Below are 22,426 nucleotides of genomic sequence, written 5' to 3'. Positions count from 1 at the left end.
TCCAGGAATTTGTTAATATAAAAACCGATCAAAACCCTTAGTTGGCACAAACAACTCAGTAAAATTGTTACAGGGGAAAGAATTACAGTTCTTCTTGAAATACAGACTACCATCCTGGAGAAAGACGAGCAACATTTTAATGTGCTCAAAATTTGGATCAAAACTGTGAGCTTACAGAATGGTATCTCCACCAGGTCGTGAGTTGACCAGGATTGAAATTCCTGGTATGATTGTCCCCATCACAGGCTTGAAAACCTGGCACGTGATCAAGTGCAACCTGGAGCTGAAGAGCTTCAGTCACTTGTCTGTAAAATGTGTATGTTAATACCATTATAACAATGGCATTAAGATTAAGTAGTAGAGCACAAGAAAACTCTCCTAGCACCGGGCAGCACAGAAATAAATCTTTCAGCTCTTTCATTTCTCTTTTTCCTTCTTGCTTTACTCATTTCCTTCCTTGCCCTGAGTTCTCATTTTGTTTCATGTTCTAAAATGGCGAAGTCATTGTAATGCTTTTACTTCAATAATGTCATATAACTTCTAGCTTAATAAACAAAGAAAGCCTAAGAAATAATTGAGGTAAATTACTTCAGTTTATTACCCTCATTTGTCCAGAAGTGTATCTTTGATTCTCCTTTACTATTCGTTGTTCATCATCCATGGGCACAAATTGGATGTGTATCAAATACATTGAATCTCTGGAAAATTCTCTCTGGTGCCATTTGGGGTTTCATTTATATACTATATAGCTTTCCGAAATCTAAACTATCGTTTATAATCCTCTTCTGTTTTAATACTCTAAAACATGGCTTCTAATTAATGGTTATAGTGGCATTACATTCATTTCTCTTTGCTTTTTCTCTGATCATTACAGGTACTACCTGACAAGTTAAAGACATGGGGTTTCTGACTGTGAGGAAGGTCAAGGAGGAAAATATGATGAGTAAGGAAGATAATGAATAGAATTAGTGGAATTTTAGCAGTAATAAAAACAGTGAAATTACAGTTAATTTAATTAATTAGAAGTCAGGAAAATTTTGTCATGTGTTGTCATTAATTGGTCAACTAGAGTAGTCTCACAAACAATAAAGAGCAAAGAGTGGAAAATCTATTGTTTCTGTCATCTTCTTCTTGTTATCAGAGCACTTTTCTCCTAGTTAATGAAACAATAACAATGTTTCATTGTTATGTATCATTTGAATTTAGTGTCATCAGTGTAAGATATGGAGATATATGAAGCCTCTTATACTTTATTCACAAATTTAGTATTATAGCATCATATATTCCACAGTAAAAATCATTTAGGAGAAATGTAGAATTCATGCAAAGTACAATAATTTTTAAACTTAAAAAAATTTTTAAAAGATTGCTGACTATGTCTTGGCACACTTTCCTTTGTAGAATATGTTAGAACCCGCCTTTTTTTTTTTTTTCATTAAGAGCTACTGTACTATAGAAAAAGCCTCTATTCATATTCATAATCATCAGTCAAATCAAGGATCTGGCTTGCTTAGAATTAGTAACTCCTTTTTTCTTCATTTCTTAACAAAGAAAGGAGCATCTGATAAAAAAAATAAAATCCTACTTTTGTTAAAAAATAGTAAATGATGGAATATTAGAAAATTATTTTTCATGAATAAATATCAATAACTACTAAATACTGGTCCATGTAAATTAAATAGAGTCTTTGGCTATCAGATTCTAAATATGAAGTGCATCCATATTCAGGAATCACTTCAAAGCAAGTATGGTGTTATTGTTGGGTTTTTTTGGTAACTGAATAACCATAATGAGGAATAAGATCAATCTGTTTTAATTTACATAACTGCTAAATATAAAATAAAATTTAGAGTTTTTTTAATTTTTTCATTTTAATTTTGTAATGAGACAAAGAAAATTAACTGTGCTTTCTATCATATTTTAGTTTTTGTTCAACTACTGCTGTCAAAATTCTTGACAGATAGTATTACCTGTCTGTGTCCTTTCAGAACAACTTCCTTGCATACCAGTGCCATTAAAAAAAATAATAATAATAAATAGCCTTAGGAGACCTTTCAAGTATTGATTCATCCCTCAAATATGATCCAATTTAGCAATAAAATGATGTGGAGGTTTATATCTTTTTCTCAGTGCATTAAATTTGGAAGGTTTAAATGTCTTTTCCTAGATGACAGAAATGGCTTTTATACAAACACACATGGATACACACACACATATCATTTGACATACTTTCCATCTGTAATTCCACACTGAATTTTCCTTGCCGTTCACCAACACCAAGGCCAGTTTATCAAACTCCTTTTCCCTGCTAGCTGGTTTGCATTCAGGAAACAGGGAGACATTTTTGTGTCCGCTTTAGTTAACCTACATCTTATTTATGAACTAAGAAGAAATTATTTTTATTTACTGGTATCTTGATCCTTTCATATAATTACTTTTAACTATATGGCTTGCAGGACTAGTCTTATGATTGAAGATACAGGAAAGATCTGATGCTAAAAACGTCTTCCCATCTACTAACAGATGCTTGACGGTCACTTTGTACCCGTTTGCTCTAAACCTATCCCTTTAGCTTAAATCTTTCTTTCCTGTTGAACTTCAAATACCTGTCGTACCTTAAGATCTTAGTCATTTTTTTCTTAGCCTGAATGATCCAAAAGCAAATTTTGAAGATGTGTGGGAAGGAAGAGAACTTGAGGGCGCAGGCTTCTGCAGAGAGTATTCAGTAACAGAGGGCATAGAAATGATAAATAGACTCACAGGGGAAAGAAACTCAGACAGTGGAGCTTGATGAAACCGAAGTCAATATTGTAGTTTTGCCTCAGGTCTATTCTAATTAGTTAGACAAGGAAGTTCTGAAGGTGACTGCTATTTTTGTGTAAGAGTTCACCCGAAAAGCATAACTTATAAATACTTTGTGCCCCTGCATATTACAGAATGTGTGATTCAAATTGCAAGAAACAGGCAGATTCCCACAAGGCCTTGGCCATACACCATTTTGTAGCCTGCTCACTTTGAGCATCTGAAACTGGCTTGTAGAAATATGGTTCTTATTTTAAATTTCTCATTTCCCAAATTGAAATAATTTGTATTTAAAAATTAGGCTTTTTTAAAAAGACCACAAAACGACTAAAATTATTCCTTGACAAGAATCTAATGTTTACCACTATAATATATTGTGTACAATTTATTGACTATTTCTCCTAAGTATATATTTAGGTATTCCATAATCTAAAATTTTTTAGGTGTAACTACAATATGATTCTGGTGTCAACCATAAAATCCTCTCTTATAAAACTGGTGAAATCCTTGGCTACAAAAATGTGTTTCTATTTTATATCACTGTTTCTATATTAGTGGTATCCATATTCCCTAGCAGGTTACTTTTCAATCTGGTAAACTTCTCCTATGTCACTTCCTTGAATCATAGATAAAATACAAATTGCAGACAATTCTCCCATTTATGTTTATAATTTTTAAAATTTCAACTAACAGTGCAAAGTTTTCATCGACGATTTCTGTAGCTTTCTCTCTTCCCAAACTTCTTATGTCAATACTAAATTCCTGGATTTAAATATGTGACTCTTTTCTAATGTGTTCTCTATTAAAAGTTTTCTTTTTCTTAGAATTATTAGTAGAAGTGGTATTTTCATGGGAAGAAAAGAGCATCTTCGCTACTACTTCTCTGTCAGTGCTTTGGGACTACATACTCAGTTGCATGATAAAAAAAAAAAAACACAAAAAAAACCAAAAAAAAATCTGGCCTGGCATCAACTGGTGGGATTAAAAACCACTGTTTCACTTCCTCGCAATTAAAATATTTACATCAATTTCTCTTTGTTTTATAAATGGCATGTAGAACCCAGCGTGGGTGTGGCTCATGAATCTGCTTCTCTGACTCATGATCTTAGACTTGTTGCTTCCAACTTCTTTATAAATACACCTTTTACCAACAACTGGAGGCCAGGTTTGTTTAATCTGGTTGGTTCTCAACAGTTTAATAGTATGAGGCATCTCTTGAAGCTACTTCTTTGCTATATCTGTAAAGTAGCTCTCCCATACCCTCCCCCAACTCTTGTATTCTGCTGCCTGTTTAAACTTAAAATCTGCAAATAGTCCATTGGGTTTGTTTTGTTGGTGGACTGGCTGTTTTCCAAGATTTTGTTGTTGATCTTGTCTGACTGTTTAAGGATGACCTTTTGGTGATGTTATAAAACTTGTTAAGAAAAGTAAACAGATGTGCTCATCTAGCCTTCTTCGAAAGACTGCAAAAAAGCCAGTTTTAAAACAGAATGGCTTGGTATAGAGAGCTGCGGCATATTACATCTGCACCTGCATGTTTTCAGCGTTCAGAACTAAAAAAGTAGCTCTGCAGTATATAATCAGACACAAAGTAAAAGCAAAAAAGAAACCAGTAATGAAATTTTTCTGCCAGATACTTCAACAGTATTGATGCATAGGCCTGCTACTTTTAACATTCACATAAAGACGGTAGCCAAATAACCAATTCTATAAAACAACCAATTCTTCCATGAGAAGAGTTAATGGACATGGACATCAGGAGTATTAGACCTGGTGAGAATTCTGAAGGTCTTCTTTTTTAGAGGAGGGATAAGAGGTCTAGAATGGTTAAGTGACTTGCTGAAACCAGAGGCAAGACCAGGATCAGAGTTGGGATTTTCTGCCTTTTGATCCAGAAGACTGAGCTTATTCTTTGACTGAATCAGCTGTTTATGCATTTACATCAAGAGAGCCCACATGTGCCAGATTTGTTTCCATTGTTACTAATAGAAGCAAGTCCGCACTTTTACAGGTATTACAGCATAAAATTAGCCCATTAGTCAAACTTGTCAAAAATTAGTCAATCTAATATTCCCAAAGAGACAGTGCTTTGTAGATTCTTTTTTTAAAAACTGGAAATAAGAATTAGATAACGTATGTTTGCATATATGTGTGTATGTTCGAATTTAAAAGAATATAATTTTTGAATTTTTAATTGTCTAGTTATATATGATAGCCAAAAATAGAATATTCTAGCTAATCAAATATACTTGTAGTATTTACTTATTTTTGTAAGGACCTTTATATACCTGTATGGTTTTAAGGATAATTAATGGAACAGTATGGAAATGTTATGTATTTTCAAGCTAACACTGCTAAATCTTTTTAGGTATCCTAAATTATGTGAAGACTGAAATACTATTGCTTTACCCACTGTACAGAAAGCAGTTCATGTTTCACCTTGAAATAATACTGCATCAATCTCAGGAAACAATTTGTAGATTGAAAAGCTCATTCTCTGCATGACGCATTAAATTTTCACAAGGATTTAGTTAAAAGAATTTGCCTTTTAAGGTTTTGATCACTTTTCACCATTGTTTCTATGCATTTTCCTGTTAAGGTTCCCTGATCCTGTTGCTAAGCAACCCTGCATTCTTATTGGGGAATGATGATGAACTAAAAATTATTTTAAATATGCCTGAGTGTATATAGTCTCTTTAAGAATATCTTGATACTTTTGTCTAAGAGGTTGTGTAAGAGGATTATTCATTGCAATTCAGAGATCTATAGGAATATAAATGATAGAATAGAGTTTTCCAGGAGAGTTGGAAGAATGCCAATGGTACACTGGAAAAGCACTAGATCTTACTTCCTCCCTGTATGCTTTTTTTCTGGAAAGGGTAAAATCCATAAGATGAGAAGTTAAAGGATTCACCAAAGGATTTCAAATCAACATAAGGAAGATGTTCCTTTTATTGACTAGATTAAATTATTGTTTTTCTTCAAATTCTGAAGAAAAACTATAAAGCCACATTATTTTGAAAACTAAGTTCCATATAAGCCTGACATGGGTATTTGAATTTTATCAGGCTTTCAGATCAAACTGAATGTTAATTAAATTCTTTCCACCTGTTTGCTCTTGTCCCAGACATCCCTCCTCAGTTCAGAAATATCCTCCTTTCAACAATTTATTTAGCCAGATGGGACTGGCACCAGCAGCCGTGGTATTTCCTGTCCTGATATGTAGGGAAATATAAACAGACTACCAGCATATAGCCAGCATACAGTGAGAGTTCGTGTATACCACTCCCAATGTGAATCTGATAAAATAAAAAAGGTTGTTCCTTTAAACAATCTTTTTCAGTGATAACAGAATCAAAGGAACAAAGATATTTTGTTACTAAAGAATCATAGAGAGTGTCCTAAGTACAAGAGGAGAGCCCCACTAATGCCAACCCAATAATGTATAGATGACAGTGCAGCCAAGGGATAGTCTCCTGTGGTGATACCACCTTCAGAAGTTTTGAAAGTTACACCAAACATCACCTGTTTTCTTTATAACCTTCCATGTCTCTAACACTTGAAGATACATCTAATACTATACTGATTCTATTTCTATTTTGAGGGTGATCTTTTGTTAGAGGTATGATCTAATATACAGAGCTTAAAGTGTTGATTATTTGCCCCTTCTTCTAAAACTTTATTACAACTTAAGTTTATAATTATATGACCACTCTAGATGTTAGTTTCCTTGCTTATAAAGTGTGGTTTGCAATGCTTTCCCTACAGAGAAAAGATTAAATCTGTTAATAGCATGGTATCTACCATATAGTCAACATTCAATGTGAGCTCCTTTTCCTGTTACCTTCACTGGGTATGGCCTACTTCTAGTAGTTTTCTAGGACTTACTAAAACAGTTCATACCTTCTAGGAATACATGGTTTCTATTCCCTTACAATCTTCAGTTTTATCAAACTAAAGTCTCTTAATTCTTTTATAATTCTTGCATTCTTATTTCCCAGCCTGGCTACCTTTTTCTGATTTTTTTAGAATTTAGATTAATTTATCAGGCATCTACTTAAGTACTGTAAGATGAGGGGCATTACAATAGGTCCTGAGTTTACAAATGTAAACAAGATCCCTGTCCTCATGAAGTTTACCGTCTAGTGTCAACAGCAGTAAAAAGACAAAAAAATTGCAATTATACCTGATAAGTTCTGTGATATTGGCAAAACTGTGGCCCTGTAAGAACACATAAGTGAAACATCTAAATCAAATAAGGGAGAATGGGAGATTAGGGGAGCTTCCTGTTCTTATAGGCGTTTCTCCAGAGTTGCCAAACAGATCTGTATTTGCATTCCAAATTTGGATTGACCAACCAGTCAGCCTTAACATTCCTCTTAGCTTGACTAAACTTCAGACAGGTTTCTTCCTGACTGCAGGCCCCTAACCTCTTCTTATTTAAAGCATTTGCTTTAGAAAACTTGCTACTGTGAATTTGATCTCTGACCCTTTGATATGTAAATCTTCTTCCAACCTCTTGACAGTTTCAAACCCAGGAGTATCTTTCTCAATTACCTGGGAGCCATTTGCTTGAAACATAATCAAGAAAGAGAGCAGCCCCATTCTCTGTGGGACAGTAAGAGTCTACTTCAATAAGTGCCAATTAGAAAACGCAGAAGGCCTAATTGCCACTGACCAATCTACCGCCTTCGTGTCCTCCAGTACTATTCTACTAGCTCACCCCAGCACTGAAAAACTCTCCCACCTTTCGTTTCAGCAGAGTTGAGCCCAGTCTCTCTCCCTTACTGCAGGAGTCTTCAATACACTTTCCCTTGCCTGTTTAATTCTGTCCTTTGATAGGATGCAGTCTAGGTTTTGTACAAGGAAGAAGAGCTGATTTTTGCCTGGTATTCTACTCACTGATGTCTAGCACTTAGTCAGTCTTTGTAATTGCTGATTAAAATAAGTCCACCATGTCAATCAATGTCTAGAGGGCTCTAAACTCTCACCAGCAATAAATGAAGCCCCAGAGTTCACCACTTTCTGATTGTAACTAGAATTTTCCCCCCATAATATATTTCTTTACACTTATGTACAAAATATGCCTTTGCTTCAGAGAGACTGTGAGTAAGCTAAAATATTCACTCTTCCTACTATACTCATTGTTTTGGTACTTCAGTGATTTCAAGGGATCAGAATCCTGGGCAAACATGGGAGCAATTCATCATGTTCACTATCTATAAATTACTCAACAAGGACTCTACCTGCCATACTCTCCATGAAGCTCATTATAGGATCAATGGAGACACTGAATTCTCAGACTGAAAAAGAATTTCAGATAATTGATGGTTTTAGCCCCAACTTTAAATTCTAAGATGGATGGAAATTTCTAAATAAATCATAATAAATTATACATTTATCTTCAACAAAGATTGAATAATAAAATTTTCTAAAGATTGTTGTAGAAATTAAGCTTCAATTTTAATTTAATTTTAAGGTAAATAAAAATATTCCATTCTGATACCTTTTTCATTATAAAATTTATAAAATGAAATTTATTTTTATAATGTGCACATTTGCTATATCAGCCTTTTCTCTTTCAAAAAAAACCTGTTACTAATTTAAGCATATTATACAGCATATGGTACCTTAGAATTAAAGAAATATGGGAGAATGATTTGATTACCTCCTCATGCTACATGAAAATTCATTACTCTAAATTTTCCTGTACAGTTTTTTAAAAAATGCCTGTCATCTAACTCACACAAACACCCATATACATATATTGTTCTTGTTGGGGAACAGATTTAGTGTATTAAGTGGTAATTAAAGTTAGTGTGATAATTTTATGTAGTTATAATTTACAATATAGTAGAAATGTTGTTTTTATATAAAGATGAATATCTTTTTCAAATATACTGTAGACTCATATAACTATCTCACAATACACATATTTATCCATTATATTAGGTTTAGAATACTTTACTACTTCAGTGAGTTGAGTATGATATCTTATAATTATACCTTTGTTTTTATCATATATTGTACATACAGAGTCTGGTGGGAAACATACCCCTGAATTATAATAGTATCATTAGTGGAAAATGCAATATTCTTTTAGTACATAATAACATGAAATTAGCACAGATTTTCAGCAAAAGAAGAGAGTTGCATATATTGGCCTTTATTGGCAGGCCTATTTCTCCCTGGTAATTACCTAGTCTTTATGTACATGTTATTTATAGTGCAGTGCTCTTAAGGAAATCCATCTTTCTTCGCTCTTTAATCTTTTCTTCCCACAAAATACTTGGCAAACATAGCTATGAGCTTGATGTGAAGTGGTTGTATATATCAAAATTTCTTTACAAGCTTACTTAACCAAGGTACCAAATAATTTACCCAAAATCCAAAACAAATCTGCTGAAGAGCCAAGTGTGCAAAAAATCCTGTGACACACTAGATTCCAATGAGCTGCAGTTTTTATTAATTTTATACCACTTAGCAAACTCAGATTGGGCTTTATGTTGGGTTTCTTTAACTGACAAATGCTTAAGAGCACACTTTAAATGCAGTTACACTGGGAGACTATGACAGAAAATGCATTAGGAATACAGACCAAAAAAAAAAATCACTTACATATGCCATGTGTTCTGCTGAAGGGAGAATTTCAGCTCCAAAATGAGTTTATTAATATGTTACGTGTTTGGGATAGAAAGCTCTTATCTTTTGAGAAAGAACATTAAATATTATACTTAACGCAGTTTAACACTTCTTGAGATACACCTTTAGAAATAATACTTTGTTACTACAGTTTTGAGAAATTTCAGTTGTTTCATAGCTATTTATCTTAATATTCATGAGAGATACTTATGACAATATTTTATTAATAACTATGAGATATTTAACAACAATGTAGTATTAGAATTTCAGAAAATTAATAAGCCAATAAAGGTACATCTCCTGGTTCAAACTGCAGAAATGAAAATTCTGAAGTCAAGTAAATTGGGCAAAGTATTTTGCTGTTTAATTAAAGAAACTAAATTTATTTATTTATTTATTTATTTATTTATTTATTTATTTTTATATGAAATTTATTGTCAAATTAGTTTCCATACAACACCCAGTGCTCATCCCAAAAGATGCCCTCTTCAATGCCCATCACCTCCCCTCCCCTCCCTCCCACCCCCCATCAACCCTCAGTTTGTTCTCAGTTTTTAACAGTCTCTTATGCTTTGGCTCTCTCCCACTCTAACCTCTTTTTTTTTTTTTTCCTTCCCCTCCCCCATGGGTTTCTGTTAAGTTTCTCAGGATCCACATAAGAGTGAAAACATATGTTATCTTTCTCTGTATGGCTTATTTCACTTAGCATAACACTCTCCAGTTCCATCCACGTTGCTACAAAGGGCCATATTTCATTCTTTCTCATTGCCACATAGTACTCCATTGTGTATATAAACCACAATAAGGAAACTAAATTTAGATGTCCCCCATTCTTTTACCACATTTTTTAAATGCATTCAGATTAATCTGGAAAACTTCATCAGGAGGTTTACTGATATTTAAAGGTAGAACATTTTTTATTGTCAGGCTGATTTTTAAAAGATTAACTACAGCAAGGATATATAAGTCAAATTAGTGCAAACAACATCCTGGCTAGTCTACCTCAGTCACTTTCCTAAATTTCAAGGTTATTAATTACTCATCTTATGAATTTAATTTTAGAAAAGCCTCAAATTAGCAACAAGTTTTCATATGACTCAAAGCAGTAAAGGTTTTACAGAATTGTTTAATTTTTCTTCAATTAAAATATAGATTAAGATACATATTAATATTTGATAGAAAAGTCACATATTTTTCAATGAAAGAAGCCTTCCCTTCTGTGCTCCCAAAGGGCATTTGTGTGCAAAACTTAATATTGGTTCAACTCTGTTTCTTTTCTGATTCAAGACTTCAGTATGAGTGATGATTAGCTACATGATTAAATGGCCAGGAATCTCCTCAAACATTTTTTTATCTCCCTAAATACAGTCTTTTATATCAAGCAGCAGCTCACCAAGTAAGTGTTGGATAAATGAATGGACAGATCCCATTCATACACTATCATAATGACTAAATTATTGTTTAAAAATCTGAGGTTTAATTTTGTGTGGTCAAGTACTAAAAACTGGAAATAGAAATCAATACTTCCTTTTATTTGTAACATGACCTCTGTCCTCAGAAGATGGTGAAAAAGGCAGTTTTCCCAGTGGCTTCAGAAAACATACTAAATGGTTAGAAGAACTAAGATATTTATGATATATATTTAATTGGTTTGGGAACTGAGTGAACAGGTATTAATTCTAAAGACAGTCCAATGCCAATTTCAATGATGAGGACTAAACTGCAAAGGTTTCAAACTCAGCCCCACAATTTATTAATTTTGGATCACATAATAATGCCTCCTGATACTGTCACACAAGCCCTTATTTTGAGATAATAGGTGATTTGACTCTGTATATGTGGGTTTTTAAAATATTACATAGAAAGCTACACTCAATATTTTGTATGTGTATGAGAAATATGATACTTTGGGTATATTGTTATTTATGATAAACCCAGATTTACATAAGTTTACCTCAAACTGAAAAAAAAATGCTAATTAATATTTTCCCCTTTAATGTAATTACCAACAGTCTCTTCCCCCTTAATTATGTGGCCCTGTGTCTAGGCTACTGATTTGTGCAGGATGCCAAAGTTATTACCACTGAAATATGCCATCAAAGAGGCAGATGTTCCAAGTGAAGTCAAGGAATTACTCATGGTTTTAGCATGATAAAAAAAATGAGCAGGTTTTTTTAAGTTTGTTTATTTTGAAAGAGAGAGAGAGAGAGAGGAGAGAGGAGAGAGAGAGAGAGAGAGAGAGAGAGAAACAGGTCGAGTAGGGGAGGGGCCGGGAGAGGGGGGTACAGAGAATCCCAAACAGGCTTCCTACTGTCAGTGCAGAGCCTGATGCAGGGCTTGAATTCACAAACCCTGAGATTATGTCCTGAGTCAAAATCAAGGGTCGAATGCTTAACTGAGTCACCCAGGCACCCCCCAAAATTAGCAGTTTTAATGCATTAGTTGCTATACAAAAGTATTGATTTCATTAGCTATTCAGGAAACCTTCAAAACAATACATGACCAGTAGGCTGGGCCAGATTTTGCTAACTATGGCAAACTGGTCTTCATAAAACAATCTAAGGGGCATTCTTGATCTAAACTCAAACATCTACAAAACCTTTGCAGGAAGATTGGACATGGAAATGATTTATCATGAAGGATGGCAATTCAGCTTAACAACTGAGGCAATGAGATGGATGGATGCCCTTTCCAATGAAGTTACAATAAATTCTATTGATGGTAACAGTATTTCCATAGGCCTCTGTTTCCAAGAGGTTATATACAGTATCACAGAAGAACACTGCAAATACATAACTGGGTCTTTATGAAGGATCAGAAAAATACATCAAATCTCTCTTGACCAGAACTAAGCTTTTGCAATGAAAATAACCATTATTATCATTATAGGCTTATTATAGTATTATTAAATAAATGATTATTATATGCAGGGAAGACAGATTGGCATCATATCAGCATTACATCACTAAAACCTAATCAGTACACAAAACATGCTAAGCCTAAACTAAGGATTCTCACTTCTGATCTCAAGGTTATGCTGGTTTATCACAATTCTTCAGAGAAACTCATTATCAAACTTATTGTATCTTATCCTTCACTGTATCAGAACTGTTTCAAAAGGGATCTTGTTAGTCATCTCCATAAAAAAAAGTCATAGTCTTTTCTATGAAATCTTTGGAGGTTGCTATGACAATGGTATTTCTAGCTTAGCTCACAATTCATATTCTTTAGTTCTTACCCAAAGTAACCTGGTTCTGCTTGTTAGACGTTATCTTCTAAGATTCCAAAAGATATTCCCAAAAGTCTTCTTCAGAGATTGGGATTGGAAAATAAAGAATTATTAAATGTTGAACTTAAAAAAAAGTCATTTGTATTTTGAGCACCCTAATATAGCTATCTTTATTTTGCACAATCCCTTTTGTTAACAAGGATGCACATTTTCACACAGTCACGTTTATAGCAAACATACAGTTTTGCTTTATCCTTCTACTATTTTCAATAGTGAAAGCATTTTTCATATTATGTAGTTTGGGGGGGGTTATTTAATATTAAAGAATAGATGACATTTAGTGGATATCCACATTTAATAAGTTTCCTATTACTAGTTACTTAATTTGTGTTCATCCCCCCTTTTTTACATATAAACTTACAAAGAATATTATTATGAATATGCATTTTTTTCTTCTAAGGAATTGTTTCTTTAGAACAACTTAGTAAGAGTGAGACAAGTGTTATGATTTGCTTGGCTTGCATTTACAGTATTTATAAAAGTGTAAAATTGAATGTGTTTAGGTGAGGCATATACAGTATCCTGTTTCCACTGCCTCCCCTCAGGCCACAATGCACATTTACATTACTTACCTGACCCTTGGAAGCTTTCAAATTTTTGACTCCTGAAGTAGTGGATCAAAGGTGTAAGTATTTTCATGACTTTCAGTAACTAGTATCACTGAACTCGTCAAAACCAATTATACCTATATTTTTATTTTATTTATTTATTTATTTATTTATTTATTTATTTATTTATTTTTTAATTAAACTGCACGCTCATTGTGGGGCTTGAACTCACAACCCCAAGATCAAGAGTCATATGCTCTACCAACCGAGCCAGCTAGGTGCCCCTAATTATACCTACATTTCAATGTCACCAACTTTCATTCATTTGAATGCTTGCACAGTGCTCTACAGGCATTGGGGAAACGATGAAATAAGACAATGAACAGGGAGTTACAATGAGGTGTGATATAATAGAAGTTGGAACTAGATGCCAGGCCAAATTGTGAGAAGGGTAGAAACCAGCCGTTTCCAGTTAGGGTCATCACATGGGGAAGGGATAGCAAGCAGATAAAGTATGGAGGAAGGAGAATTCCAGGTAAAGAAAGTATCATATAAAATGGCCTAGAAAATATAAAGCAAAGCACATCTTAAGTATTATGTAGAAGGTGTGGTTAGTGTTGAAAGACATAAATATATATGAATATATATACCAGTTTTATAATAACATAGCCATCTTTAGGTGTCAATATTTTTCATTTAATGTATTAACTATATAAGCATGTTATAATAATGTGTTTTTAATATGTACTGGATATGAGAAAATCAAATTCCTGGCATGATCAATGGAATGAAAAGTGGACAGCGATTAGGAATCTCGCTAGCTCTTGAAAGAAGACAGGCTTGTGTGGTTTGACAGCAGCATGGGCTTTTATGTAGGAGAGGAGAAGATGATGGAATTGTAGCAGCAGGTGGGAACAGTCGAGGTACCTGAAGTGCCAGGCAAAAGAGTTTATTTTGGATTTTTCAGTGGTCAGTGAAATGACATAAAAATTTTAGAGAAAACAAAATCATAATGAAAGTTCACACTGATTCCCTTAATTCAGGCAAAATTCAGAATGTTCTGGTTTTAGCATTGGAAAACAATCTCCAGGTAATTGAAAGAAGAAAACCACATCCATTAAGGGGTTCTCTCATTTCGACTATCACTGGGACCCCCGTACCAGCCTCTAAGCCTCCATTCTAACACTTTTGTGAAGATATAGACAAAAATATCTTGTTTTGTTTCACTTTAGTACAAATGATACAGAAGAAACATCAAAAGAACTTATGAAATGATAAGAGACAATAAGTGGGAAACAGGGAGTGTGAGAAATACAAAAAGTCTGGTTTACAAAGAACTAGTTTATTTTTTATAGATCATTGTTAGCCTAGAGTCCATGGAACTTTACTCTGGGCTCCAAGTATCTGTTAACCTATGAGATAGTATGTAAGATATTGTGTGCATTTGTACAGTCTGTATAAAGGATGGAAGAGCACCTCTACAAGCAGATAGAAAAGAAATTCTGGCAGTTGTCTGTTATGCAAGCCAAAAGCAGATGGGGCAGTTTGGCAGAAACAATACTATAAGGGATATAAACAATTTGGTCCAAGTACACAGCTCTCTGGGTTGTGTTGAAAGAGTTGTGTTGCATTATTCAAAAGTAAATTTTCGAATGTCTGGAACAAGAGTTCTTTCCCCAGTGTTCAAGACATAGTGTTTCTGAGAATCTCTTTGAAATCACATTGAACATTCTGTGCACACGTATATGTGTATGTACATTTTCTGAGAAGTCATTAAGAAGTTCATAAGCCCTTCTATGGTACTTCCTCATTCCCTTTCTGTGCTGGGTCTCCCATTTCTGAAGGAAGAAATTCTAACTTCTGAGACCTTGGGCATAAATCAGCAGGTGGTGAGAGCCCTCCTCTCCAACTCTGCATCTTTGAAGTGTCCTTAAGCAAAGCAAGCAGCCATCTTTTTTTTCGCAATTATTATTGTGAACATCATTTTTCACAATTGTTATTTTAGAAGATTAACAGATGGGGAAGAGATGGGAAGTAGGTAGATAAGAGACTATTATAAGGGCCAAGGTGAAAATTAACATAATTTAAACTATGATGGTATGAATGGGGATACAAAAGCAAGCATGGCAGGAGGGACAACTTGGTATTTGGTACAGTTAAAAAAGAAACAGGGCACCTGGGTGGCTTAGTCAGTTAATTGTCTGACTATTGATCTCAGCTCAGGTCTTAATCTCAGAGTCGTGATTTCAAGTCCCATGCTGGGCATGAAGCCTACTTAAAAACAAAACAAAACAACAACAACAAACACCCAAAATGAAGTCACTTGGGCTAAGCCCCATGTCAGCAAACCAAGACTTAATATCTACCTAAACTGACTGCAGTTTCAACCTCTTCTAGGAATTGAATGGTAAACTAGTCAGTCTGGAATTTCCTGGCCAGCTAGTGAGGTAATCCACCCTGCCTTCCCCCAGAGGAATGTGACCTCGCCTGTAACAATCCTTTCTTTTATGATTCCCTTGTTCCACCCTTTCTGCCTTTAAAAATCTTTCCTTTCCAGCAGCTCTTGGAGTTCCCTTCTATTTGCTAGATGGAATGCTGCTTAATTTATGGTTTGTTGAATAAAACCAATTAGATTTTTTAAAACTCAAGTTGTCTTTAAGTGTTTGGAAAACAAGTTGTTTTTAAAAACTGTCACCGGGGCACCTGGATGGCTCAGTAGGTTGAGTGTATGACTCTTGATTTCAGCTCAGGTCATGATCTCAGGGTGGTGGAAATGAGCCCCATGCCAGGCTTTGCACTGAGTGTGGAACTTGCCTGGGATTCATATTCTCTCTCTCTCTCTTTCCCTCTCCATCTCTCCCTCTGCCCCCTCCCCCACTCGCTCATGCCCTTTTCTCTCTCTCTCAAAAAATAAAATAAAATAAAATAAAAATTGCCACACTTGGGAAAAAGAAGGAAACCAAAGAGTTAATCAGTCCCTGGCATATAAAAGGAATATAATACATTTTGGAAAGAAGCAGACTATCATGGTGAAACTGCAAATTTTAGTAGTAGCCATATATTAATTTGTAGAACAGACAGCGGTTGGACTATATTACTAATGCTTATAATGCTTGAACTTCTGGTCATCTCAAGTTCACTGGCACTGATTATTGTAGCACTGAGTCCTATAAGTTTGAATTTTGAAATGTGGATGAGAAATGAGGTCATGGCATAGATAAAGAGAGATGATGAAACTATAAAAATGATAAGGATCTTGGTGAGTTGTAGTTGACCTCATTCAGGAAGGTGTAAGTGGACACTGGTTCTGGAGGATACAGGAGTAGCTTGAACAGAAAGAGGGCCAACATTACTTCCTAACATTAAATTCAAATTAGAATTTAGAGAAGGTAGAATAATAATCAGAAAGTGACATAAATTTAAGCAGCGACTGACTTTCTTAGGAGAAAGAGAAGCTAAATTTCTGTTGGAAATGGTAGGGAACTCATTTGAAAAATCCAAATTTCAACTAAACTGAGGAAATCATAAAATATTAAGAATAAAGAAAGCTTAGTTGATTCAGGAGGAACATGGAAGTTGAGTTAGTAAAAACTAGTGTTAAAACATGTCTTTGCCACTCATCATATGAATAATTCTGGACTAATCAGAAAAAAAATGAACTCTTATTCACAGTAAGTCAATTGAGAAAAGTGATAAATTTACGTCAAGTGCAATACAGTTGGTAATTTGCAATGTTTGAATAAAACTTCGTGTTAAAATATAGAGAAAAAATTACAAACTATCTACTCATTTAAGAGAAAGCAATATTATCCTTTCTCATAAAGGTCTGAAAGTTAAAGAGAAAAAATATGAAATGTAAATTATTCACTGAAGTTTCTGAAATATTAGAAAGTTTGAATCACAAAGAGATTATGTTTGGGGTGCCTGGCTGGCTCAGTGGGTAGAGCATGCAGCTCTTGATGTCTCAGTCATGAGTTCAAGTCCCAGATGGGGCTGGGCATGGAGCTTACTTTAAAAAAAGAGAGAGGGGGGCGCCTGAGTGGCGCAGTCGGTTAAGCGTCCGACTTCAGCCAGGTCACGATCTCGCGGTCCGTGAGTTCGAGCCCCGCGTCAGGCTCTGGGCTGATGGCTCAGAGCCTGGAGCCTGTTTCCGATTCTGTGTCTCCCTCTCTCTCTGCCCCTCCCCCGTTCATGCTCTGTCTCTCTCTGTCCCAAAAATAAATAAAAACGTTGAAAAAAAATTTTTTTTTTAAATAAATAAATAAATAAATAAATAAATAAAGAGAGATTATGTTTACCAAGGATGTGTTACTGTTTAATGCAATGGTGAAAAAATAGAAAAATTCAGTGGGAATATACTTCCATTAAACGTTCCCCACCCCCCTTGCAGCTGTTACACACAAGGGAGCCAGCATCTGCCCGTCATTTCCTTTGAATAGGGGTTAACTTCCTCCAAGAGGCTTAACTTTATGGTTAAGACCATGCCCTCTGGTATTGAACCCTTTCTGCTTGAATCCTAGACCTGCCCACTTGCTAACTGTACAACTTTTGACAAATTGCTTACTTTCTTTAAGTCTCTTTATTTTTATTTGTATAATAGAGGCAATATTTGTGAGGTTTAAATGCCACTAAAAATTAATCAGTATGTATTTAAGTTCTCAACAAATGGTGATTAAGAACATTATTTGTCATCGGGAGGAGTTTGGACAGTTACATGAAGATAGTAGATGGGTTCACAAGGTTATAGGGGAAGTGCAAGTATGTTGAGGTTAGGCCGAATTGGAATAGAATGAACCATTTCAAGAAAAGTAACAACTGAAAGGTGTCCTCCTTTCCCTTCAGTTGCCAAAAAAAGAGGTATGGTTAATAGAAAAGAGAGAACAGATTGAAAACTAGTGACTTCTAAATGCTTTATTTCTTTCCTTTAAATTTAATATAATTTTAGTTCTTTTAGGAAGGGCACAATCTCTCCATTTTGCCACAGGCCTCTTCCTTCTCTCTTACGTGTGACCTGGCCCAATTTGCTTGGCCCTATGGGCATTTGATTAGAGGAAGCATGTTTGAAGTGTTTTACACAAAAACAGAAAAAGCTATTACATACTAACATCCAAAAGAGACATAGATATATATTTATGTATGTATGTGGGTCTACTTGTTCAACATCTCTCTTAACAAATCAGCAAGAGCTTCAAAGATAGAGTTTTCATCCTCTCTGACACTTGCTTGGGGCAGGGAACAGCAGCAGGGGTAGCAGAGAAATCTCAGATTGAAAGACAACCTACCAGTATTCACAGGGACCTACATTACCATTTCTTACTTTCTTCCTACCATCAGAGCTCTCAAAGAAGTCATTTATACCCTTTCATTGCCTTTTTCATTCATTCCATCTATGTATCTCCCACAATCAGGTTTACATTTTTTACTACATTTTCTTCTGTAGTATTATAATTGCAAAAATGAAGTGAACTTGCCTCATTTCTCTCTCTTCTTGACCCCAAAGAACTATAAAACCAGTAAGTTTTTTTCCTCTTTCTCTTTTCCAGCAATCTACCCTGTAGGGTGTGAACCCTACAATGTGTATGACAAAATTGCCCTCTTAAAACATATTGAACTTTGAGTATATATGTATATTCAACTGTATATATAATTAAATATATATATTGAACTTTGTATATAATATTCATTTGTTATTCATTATTTATTATGTTCATTTATATGTATAAAATGAATGAATATTAATTTTATCCCTTAAAATTTAAACTCTCCAGATAACAAATATTTTTGTCTTTGTGAGCTATATAGGTCTCTATCAAATACTCTACTTTTTTTTCTTGTTCTTTTCCCACAACTTTCTAAAAACATAATAACCATCCTTAGCTCATGCATGGATTTGGCCTGGAGGCCACAGCTTGTTTACTACTGCTTTAAAACAGCTCTAGCTTGGGGCCCCTGGGTGGCTCAGTCAGTTAAACATCTGACTTCGGCTCAGGTCATGATCTCATGGTTTATGGGATCTGGATTCTGTTTTGGATTCTGTGTGTGTGTCTCTCTCTCTCTCTTTCTCTCTCTCTGCTCTCCCTCCCATGCTTGTGCTTTCTCTCTCTTTCTAAAAAATAAATAAACATTAAAAACTTTTTAAAAAATAACTCTAGTGCAAGAAAAATATGACAAAACTAAGCAATCAGTTATTGATGTTGAATATTCCATATTTTAAGGCAGGTGAGGGACAAGTACTATAATGAAAATAAACTTACCACTTCTCAAGAAATACAAGAAACAAGATAAATTGAGTCCAATTATTTATGAGTAAACCAGGCAAGTTCTCATCTCCCAGTTGATGCCTCTGAGTCTCCCTTTTCTCATTCTATACAACTGTCATTTCCTGACAATGATTCCTTGCTCTCATTGAGGTAGACTTCTCATTTTGCCTTAGATGTAGCCTTCTGACAAAGGAATTGCTGTACTTGTTTTCTCAATCTCTTATCATGTATGGGCTTTCTTCTTTGGTAAAGCACAGATATTTCTATTGAGAAAACTGCCTAGTCTGTTAGTTGATATCACCAACCTTTCTTTTCCTCTGCATTTTCTATGCTATGTTTAATCAACTTAAATTAGTCACAATTGATTTCCAGGCCCACCAGTATACCACCTCTGCCTTTCAATACTCACTCACCTTATTTCCCTGCATTTTTTTGTCTATTATTTTTGCTTTAGATTTCCCTGTATTTAAATTCTTGTTAATATTATGCATAATACACTGATAGATATAGGAGAAACAAATATAATAGCTTTCTGCCAAGGCAAACACTCTCACAATGCACGGTTGTTTCTTCTCAATTGTGTGAAGGATCTGTCTGCTGGGATGGGTCATTTTCATTTTCAAATAGGCAAGACTGTGTCACATACCAGCTGAACATCTCCAAATTCTGCCTATCTCCAGGCTATGAACTTTAGAATAAGCTTTGACTCTTAAGTATCTATTGTAGTCTGAATGTTTCTGTACCCACCAAATTCATGTGTTGAAATCCCAATGTCCAATATGATAGCATTAGTAGATGGGGCTTTGGGAGTTGCTGAAGTCATGAGGCTGGAACTATCACAGATGGGATTAGTGCCTTATAAAAGATGCCCCAGACAGATCCCTTCCCCTTCTACCATATGAGGACACAGGGAGAAGGTACCAGCTTAGGAATCTCAAAAAGGACCCTCAACAGAAGGTGACCATATTGTCACCTTGATCCTGGACTTCCCAGACTCCAGAGCTGTAAACAATAAATTTTAGTTGTTTATAAGATACCCATTTGGTGGTATTTTGTTGTAGAAACAAGGTCAGACTAAGACCGAATCTTTCTTTCCCTAGGGGAATAGTTTCTAAACCAATTACATAGTGAAATTACTGTATTGCCTCAGCACACACCAAATGATACCTAAAGAGGTGAAGTCCAGAAACAGGTTTTCTGAAGAGTTTCATGATCTACTACCACATACTTGAGAGATACTATACACTGTCATTAGTATTAGAAGCTTCATGTGGCATCGGTTTTCTTCGTGGCAGTGTGGACACCAGTATCTTTCTACCTCTAGCTAGATGAGCTTGAATGCCTCTTTCTTTGTCCTTGTTTGAGAATTACTCTAGTTTTGAGACTTTGACTTGGCTGATCTTCAGACTGGTTACTGTCACAGGTGTCTATTCTCTTGACTTTCAGGAACATTCCTTATTACTTTCAGACCTCCAGGGCAACTTTAGAAGTATAGAGAAATGAAGAGTAGCTTATCATGATGGTGAGGGGAAGGAGGATTGTTGTTCATTTATTCAACATTAATGAGTAGTTGCCATACGCCAGGCATTCAGGCATTGCACTTTTGATGCTAGAAATAGTGAACAGACCTTGTTTTCAAGTGGTCCATAGTAAAGCTGGGATGACTTTCCAGGCAGACAATAATATGAGTAGGTTAAGTGCCAAGATAGGGGTTTCAGTCAGAAGGGGGTTTCCATTACTATGAAACACTTTTGGAGAACAGGACATCTGATATGTAATTTAAGAAAACAGAGGAGTGTGAAAAACAACAAAAAAGTTTCAGAAATGAACATTCAATGCAGAGGCAATAGCATGCATAATGAGCATTGGTGCTTCTAAAGAAGTGTCAATAGTTAAGTATAACTGGAGTATAAGTCTTTTGAGTAAGTAGCACAAGAGATTCCAAAATTTGCAGTGGATAATCTACTGTAACAATATATCACCTTTTGGAGCATCTGGGTGGCTCAGTTGGTTAAGCATCCAACTTCGGTTTAGGTCATGATCTCACAGCTGGTGAGTTCAAGCCCCGCATCCGGCTCTGTGCTAACAGCTCTGAGCCTGGAGCCTGCTTTGGATTCTGTGTCTGCCTGTCTCTCTGCCCCTCCCCAACTCACACTCTGTCTCTCTCTCTCTCAACAGTAAGTAAACATTAAAAAAAAAAAAGAATGTATCACCTTTCTTTTGTTCTAGAAATATTCTAGAAATATTTGGTGAGACTGAGTGGCTCTTACATGCAAATGACTGTTGTAGGTTCTGCAATAAAAAACCAAGACCCTACCATCATGGAATTCTGGCTGCAAAGGAGACAGTAAATAAACCAGTACAAACATATATTGTCTGTCAGATGGAGACAAATGTATGGAGAGAAATATATCAGGAATGGGATAGGTGCATACGTATTTAATGTATGCAAGGGTATATGTGTTTGCTTTGCATGTTCATATGCAAAAGTTATTTTTTATGGAAAGATTAAGCCCTCATTGATGAGGTGATATTTGAGCAGAGACTTGAGGGTAGTTTTATCCTATTATTACACCCTCCATTATAAAATTCTAGTTGTGTGCATATGGATTATTTTGTAGAACATTTCCAGCAGATAAAATTGTAAATGCAAGGACCTTTGGATGGGAGAGTACTGTGTTTGGAAAGCACAGCAAGGACGTTGGTGTTCCTGGTGTGGAAACCTTAAAAAGAATAGTGGTTAAAGTGGAGATGGTGACAGTGGAAGGGGTACAGATTAGATAGTGCTTTTAAGAGAGTCTCTTTAAGTACTTATATCCTTAGAGCTCCCTCCCTCTTAAGGAGAGACAAGTTGTAGCCCCAGGAAGTAAAGAACAGGTATTTGG

Source organism: Lynx rufus, unplaced genomic scaffold (assembly GCF_022079265.1).
Source record: "Lynx rufus isolate CCGP_SWC_20201006 ecotype Redwood Valley unplaced genomic scaffold, mLynRuf1.p SCAF_12, whole genome shotgun sequence".
In the NCBI taxonomy this organism is placed as follows: Eukaryota; Metazoa; Chordata; class Mammalia; order Carnivora; family Felidae; genus Lynx; species Lynx rufus.
Note: the sequence above shows the minus strand (reverse complement) of the source record.